The sequence below is a fragment of the Prionailurus viverrinus genome, chromosome B1 (assembly GCF_022837055.1).
Source record: "Prionailurus viverrinus isolate Anna chromosome B1, UM_Priviv_1.0, whole genome shotgun sequence".
NCBI classification, from domain to species: Eukaryota; Metazoa; Chordata; class Mammalia; order Carnivora; family Felidae; genus Prionailurus; species Prionailurus viverrinus.
This window is the reverse complement of record NC_062564.1, coordinates 25,906,634-25,913,540: the sequence shown is the minus strand read 5'-3', so window position 1 is coordinate 25,913,540 and position 6,907 is coordinate 25,906,634.

The following is a 6,907-nucleotide window of genomic DNA, read 5'->3' as shown; positions in this document are numbered from 1 at the left end:
AACTAGTGTCTAGGTTGCATGCCTTCCATTCTCCTCCAAGTGCCATGTATCATGTCTGCAGTCCGGTGTCCACTGGGCAGCCATCAACATCCTGGCTGTCCATCAGTGTTGAGCCCAAGTCTTACCCTGCCCATGAAAGCTAGTGTCCCTTTCTCCTCTGCATTCACTCACTCCTGGGTCGTTCATGACCCAGTACTCTTGACCCACTACTGATCACTTTTCAGGAGATGGGTAACTGTTGTTGTTGTTTTATTATTAAAATGAGAGTGGCAATGTAGTATATTCTTTCTCACTAAGCAGACCATGAGCTCCTTGAGGGCAGTGACCGTATCTGAAACCACTCTGTTGCACCGTTCCCTGTCTCTTTCTGTTGTACATTAGATGCTTAATAACGTGTCAATGACATTTATGATTAGACATGGTTTACAGTTGATGACTATGCCCACTGCTGAGGAAAGATGACGCCTCACAAATCACACGGGGCTTTATGGTTGAAAAAGCACTTTCGCACAGCTTACCTCACACCACCTCTCCAGAGTCATACAATGTCCCCAAGCACAGAGCATGACAAAGAGCCTCAGAGAGACTAAAGTGACTCGCCGGAGAGTCCTGATGACTGGCAAGTAATGGGACTCAGGCTGGAACCAGATCATCTGTTTTCAAATTCAGCATTCTTTCCCCCACAACACAGCCACCCCATTGTTTCTGAAGTATGGTGCCCTTGCCTTCACACTGGGACCCCCATGGTCTCCGTCTTTTACACCAAAGCTGCTCTGTTTTTGCTACATTGAGCAGCTTCCACTGCAACAGTGACTGCATAGTTCTCCATTATTAATTTCAAAAGTTAAATTCAAAGGAACATTTTATTTATTTATTTATTTATTTATTAGGCATGTCATGCAAACACTATCCATCTCTCTGAAATGCGTAGTGTTGAGGTGGGTAGTAATAGATGTGCACAAGTTTTATTAGAACCATTTTCAATTGAATCACCCTAGAATGCACTCCCAAAGTATCAGTGCTCCCTGCAGTACCCCCTGAGGGAGCACATTCTCTCTTCGGTCATCCGCTCTTACCCAGGCCATTAGCTCTGCCATATTGCCAGCCACCACCTCACTGAGGCTTCCTGGGGCCTATCAGATGGGCGCATGGGGATGTCCAAGGTATCTGCCCAGTTCAGCCCCTGCCGAGCCCTGCACCATACTCTGCTTCTGGCCCTGCAGGCAGCGTGCCCGCATTGAAATAGCTGTGACTGCATGGTCACCCTCTGAGGGGTCTCTGTCCCTTGGGCTTGTCAGCCTGGTGCCCAACCTCAAGCAGGACAGCTGGACATGGGAAGCATCACAGTTGGTTCGTTTGTTGGTTTTTTGGTTCTTGCCAGACTGCTATAAAACACCAATTCCGTTTTCTGCGTCACACTGAGGCTACCTGGGCAGAAAAGGAGCAAGAATCTTCAAATTTCCCAACCTGCTAATTTTTCACTCTGTATTGTGAGATTTTTTTTCTTAAGGCTGAGTGTTTTCTTAAGGCTGAGCTTTCTTAAGGCTTAAGTCTTAAGGCTTAAGATACCGGGCTGGGTGGGACATCTCTGGTTTATGATGAGGCTATCCCAACGTTCCCAGCAACTGAACCTCTTCAGTGAGGCTCCGGATAGCAGGGCGCCGTGCTGAACGGCATGGTGAACGCAGTGTGATCTTAGCTCTACAGGCAGCACATTTACTAAGTTGCTTGCAGTAGGAACTCGCTCTCCAGGAAGTCCCTATGCATGGGACTCCCTCTACAGGAAGCACATTTGTCTTCAATGCTTTGGCAAAACTTAGGATGAAGTTTTATGAGAACCACTTAAATCCATAAGCACACGCAAGTTTACAAATCATTTGAAACGTTTGTCAGCGATTTTAAAGGAATGCTGTGGAACGAAAAATTCCATGATGCAGGGTTCCGCACTCTGGGTTTCCCCAAATTTGGATGAGCTTTAAAAGACACTCTTATTTCTTGACAATGGCCCACGGGTGCCTTGTTTTTGAGCTGCTTCTCAGCATTATGTTTTCACAGCAGGAATTCAATTTTCCAAAGTAATGTCCTTTACTCTGGGATAAAGGGACCCACAAACCTCATGAACCTATGCCAGTGTCCCTGACAGCTGCACCGGGTGGAGTTCAGACCTCTGTCTGGTTTCTCTCCATTTCTGGTCAGGAAGGTCTGTGAAAGTGAGCTAAATCCTCAGCAGATTATTTCATCAGCCCCAATAAAGGCATGTCAGGACGCTGCCAAGAAGAATCTGGTTTTAGAAGCAACTTCCCTTTTAAAGTGCCAGGGTAATCGCTTCTACCCAAACTCATGAGGATTGCATTGCAGGAAGCAAACACACGATAGCAGGACATCTTAGCAGACAGGCGTCTTCCTTCTCCCGCCCCAGCCTCCCAACAAATAGCTCTCTGGGGGAGTGATGTCTACATCAAAGCTGCTTGTCACTCAGTGGGCCTCCCAGATGGGGAAGTGTTTACTTTGGCTGAGAACAACTATATTCTCTGCATCTGGAGCCAGGGGCTGACTGCAGTGGGCGCTTTCTGGCTGCAGCTGGTGGATTTGCAGGTGCCTTGCCTTTCTCCCAGTTCCCATCATCCAGAAAGGTCAGAGGAAGTTAAGACAATACGAGGGTCCTGACAAGGTCTGAAGATCTTCACAGCGTGCAGAGGCTGCTGGGGGTGCCACAGAGGCCATAAATCCTCTTTTAAAGCTGTGAGTTGGTAATATTCAGTTCTTGGTAAAATCTGGGATCTTGAGATGCTAAAATTAGATTTTTAAAAAATACGTAAGAGGTAGAAATATGTAAATCTTCCTATTGAACTCCTTCTTGCACCCATAGACATCCTCAAGAAATTTGTTTGTACTCAAAAGCCAATGAAACATGTGACATGCCACGATCCCGGGGTGAGAAGTTTCTCTCTGTCAATCACTGAGCTGTAATGTGATCACTGTTTGATGTCCTGGGCCCTAAGCAATTCCCTCAGTCATTGACTGGTTGATTGATAGAAATGTACAGCAATGTTACTGACTAAGAGCTATGATAAAAGTTTCCCTAAGTCATTTTTACACACAGGATCAACTGCCTGTCCAGCGTCCTTAGTAAGGAACAGGATGGCCCTATGGGAAAACCTGGAGATCAAAGGCATGACCATGTCCTGTGACTTTTATTTTTTTATTACGTTTCTTTATTTTTTAGAGGCAGAGAGAAACAGAGTGTGAGTGGGGAAGGGGCAGAGAGAGGGAGACACAGAATCTGAAGCAGGCCCTGGGCTCCGAGCTGTCAGCACAAAGCCCGATGCGGGGCCCAAACTCTTGAACCGTGAGATCATGACCTGAGCCAAAGTCAGATGCTCAGCTGACTGAGCCACCCAGGTGCCCCTACTGTGACTTTTATACATGAGATTGATAGAAGCAAGGAAAAGATTATTGGCTTAAGATAGGGATAGTCAGGAAACAATGACCAAAATTAGTCAGTACTAAGGGCTTGAAAAAAGTGATGTTCATTTTCTTAGAGTTCTAACCACCGGAACTTGGTCAAGTCTCGCAAAATTGTACAGCATTTAAAGTTTGCACACAAACACCTTTCAAACGCCTCTTTTTTAATCAATATTTGCTGTGTGCCTTGTTTCACCGATTCTTGTTCAAAGTCTTTAAAAAAAACCAACAACCATTCTCCACTCTTTTACGTCATTTAAAATGTGATCCTTGAGGCAGTGGCCTCTGCTTCCCTGGGAACTTGCTAAAAATGCAAAATCTCAGGCCCCACCCTGGACCTACTGTACCAGAATCTGCATTTTAACAAGATCCCCAGGTGATGTGTGTGCACATTAAATATGGGAAGTACTACTGTGCCTTTTATAACTCTAGATCACTAATCTTCAAGCCTGATAAATATCATATAAATGCTTTCCTTTGAAAAAAAAATTTTTTAACATTTATTTATTTTTGAGAGAGAGCTAGCAAGCACAAGTTGGGGAGGGGCAGAGAGAGGGAGACAGAGGATCCCAAGCAGGCTCTGCACTGACAGCACAGGGTCCGACTCAAGGCTCGAACTCATGAACCATGAGATCATGTCCTGAGCTGAAATTAACAGTCAGCTGCCTAACCGACTGAACTACCCAGGTGCCCTAAATGCTTTTCTTTTAAAAAACTTTACTGAGATATTATTCACATGCCAAACAATCACCCATTGAGAGTTTACAATTCAGTGGCTTTTAGTAAATTCAGAGTTTTGCACCCATCACCCTGATTTTAAAACATTTCTGTTACTCTCCAAAATATCCCCCACATGCTAGCCACCGCCTCCCAAGCTCCCATCTCCCCCAGGCCTGGCCAACTCCTAATCTACTTTCTGTCTTGATGGTTTTGCCTATTCTGGATTTCCCACAAACGAAGCCATGCAGTATGAGCTCTTTTGTGACTGTCTTCTTGCACTCAGCATATTTTCGGGGTTCATCAATGTCATAACACATATCAGCACTTCATTTCTTTTTATTTGTAAATAATATTCCGTGGTGTGGCTATACCACATTGGATTTGTCCATGGACATTACGCATGGACGTTTGGATTGTTTCCACTCTTTGGCCATCACGAAGAAAGTTCCGTGAACATCACGTACAAGTGTTTGTGTGGAGTATATACCTAGGGGTAGAATCGCCGGGTCATACCTCATGTTATTAAAGTGTCTTCGTGTTGTGATTCAGAGAGTGCACGCGCTGCTGTTCTCATTTAAAAGATGAGGAAACAAATCCAAGAGGTTGACTTGCTTGTGGAAGAGGAAAGATGTCTAGTTCTGTCTTGTGACTTTGAGGTCAGAAGGTTGGTAAACAGTATAATTAAAAAAGAGTAGGTTAGGGGCGCCTGGGTGGCGCAGTCGGTTAAGCGTCCGACTTCAGCCAGGTCACGATCTCGCGGTCTGTGAGTTCGAGCCCCGCATCAGGCTCTGGGCTGATGGCTCGGAGCCTGGAGCCTGTTTCCGATTCTGTGTCTCCCTCTCTCTCTGCCCCTCACCCGTTCATGCTCTGTCTCTCTCTGTCCCAAAAATAAATAAACGTTGAAAAAAAAAAATTAAAAAAAAAAAAAAAAAAAAAGAGTAGGTTATTTGGTTTCTCCAAGTTCACCCAAAAGATTTAGTTTTTTGTTTGTTTTATGTAGTTTTTTTTTTTTAAGTTTATTTAATTTGAGAGAGAGAGGGGGCGAGAGAGCAGGGGAGGAGCAGAGAGAGAAGGAGAGAGAGAGAATCCTAAGCAGGCTCTGCAATGTCAGCACAGAGACTGACATGGGGCTCGAGTTCAAGACCTGCAAGATGTGACCTGAGCCGAAACTAAGAGTCAGATGCCTAACCGAATGAGCTACCCAGGCGCCCTCAAAAGATTTAGTTTAATAAAGAAAACTTGATCTTGAATTTACAATTTTATTCCTCCCAGTCCTAAGGAGCGACTAGGAGCCTAGCGAAAAGCTTGTGTCTCTAGCTTTTAGACTGTGCTCAAATTTAAAAAATAAGGTGTTTTCATAACTTTGAATTTCTAATCGATGAATGAAAACGTTGAATTAGCAATTAAAGGCAGTCTGAAGGGGAGCCATTTTTAAAGTTAATTATGCAGAAGGCATGCCCAAGACAAGCTCTCTGTCCCCAGCCTTTCCTTTCCTTTACATTAAGTACATTGCACTGTGCCCTCTGCTTCTGACAGGCATTATGAATTTGTGTCAATGAGGCGTTGCTTGTCTTTAGTTAAACAACAGCTTGATGCGTTTATTTATGATTTATTTGTTAGGTTTCTGTAGTACCTTTCCACTTAAGAGCTCATGACACTGGTCATGTAATCTTCAGGATGTTATTTTTATCATAAACACGTCTAAGCATCCTTACGTTGACTAGACAGCTAACGGGGATGGTTCCCAGTATAGCTAAAGAGAAGACGCAACAAAGAAACTGTTAGAGCGACATACATGTGAACTACAAACACAAATATGAACTATCACAGAGATGTGAGCCAAGGTACAAGCAGAGTAAGGGGGGGGGTGGAGTGGGGGGGGGAGCTAATTTTGCCTTCTGGAGTGGGGGAGGGGAGGAACTGGGAAAGATCCCAGAGGAAGACATATGGAGGTGAGTTTTGAAGGAGAATTAAAACAATGTGAGACAGAGGGTGAAAAGGACATCTGATTTTTTAAACAGCTATTTGGTGTATTTATTTGATATAAATTAAACTACACATATTTATATTGCACATTTGGTAAGTTTTGACATGTATATGCACCCATGAAATCCTGCCACAGTCAAGATATTGAACATAATCATCTCTCCCAAAAGGTTCCTTGTGGCCCATGTAATCCCTCCCTCCTGCCTGGCTCCACTCATCTCACACCCATCCCATCCCCAGGTAGCCACTGATAGGCTTTCTCTCCCTCTAGAAAAATTAATGACGTTTTTCTAGAATTGTATGTTCGTGCAATCATAGAACATGTACCCTTTTCGTTCAGGGGTCGTCGTTTTGAGATTCACCTATGTTGTCACGTATATCCATAGTTTCTTCCTCTTCATTGTTGAGCAGCTTTCCATTGTAAGGATTTACCGCATGGTATTCATCAACTTTTGGTGGATATTTGAGTTTGTTTCTTTTATCACATTGCTGCTGAGAACACACATGTACAAGTGTTCCTTTCTTTTCTCTTGGGTAAATACCTGGTTGTGGAACGACTGGGTCATAGGGTCGATGTTAGTTTAACATTTGAGACCCTGCCAGATAGTTTTCCAAAGTAGGTACACCGTCCTACATACTCACCTGCAGCGTATGAGAGGTCTGGTTCCTCCACATGACGTGGGCTGGTGGTCTTTTTCATTTTAATTGTACATGTGTTGTGGTGGGAGAGGGCATG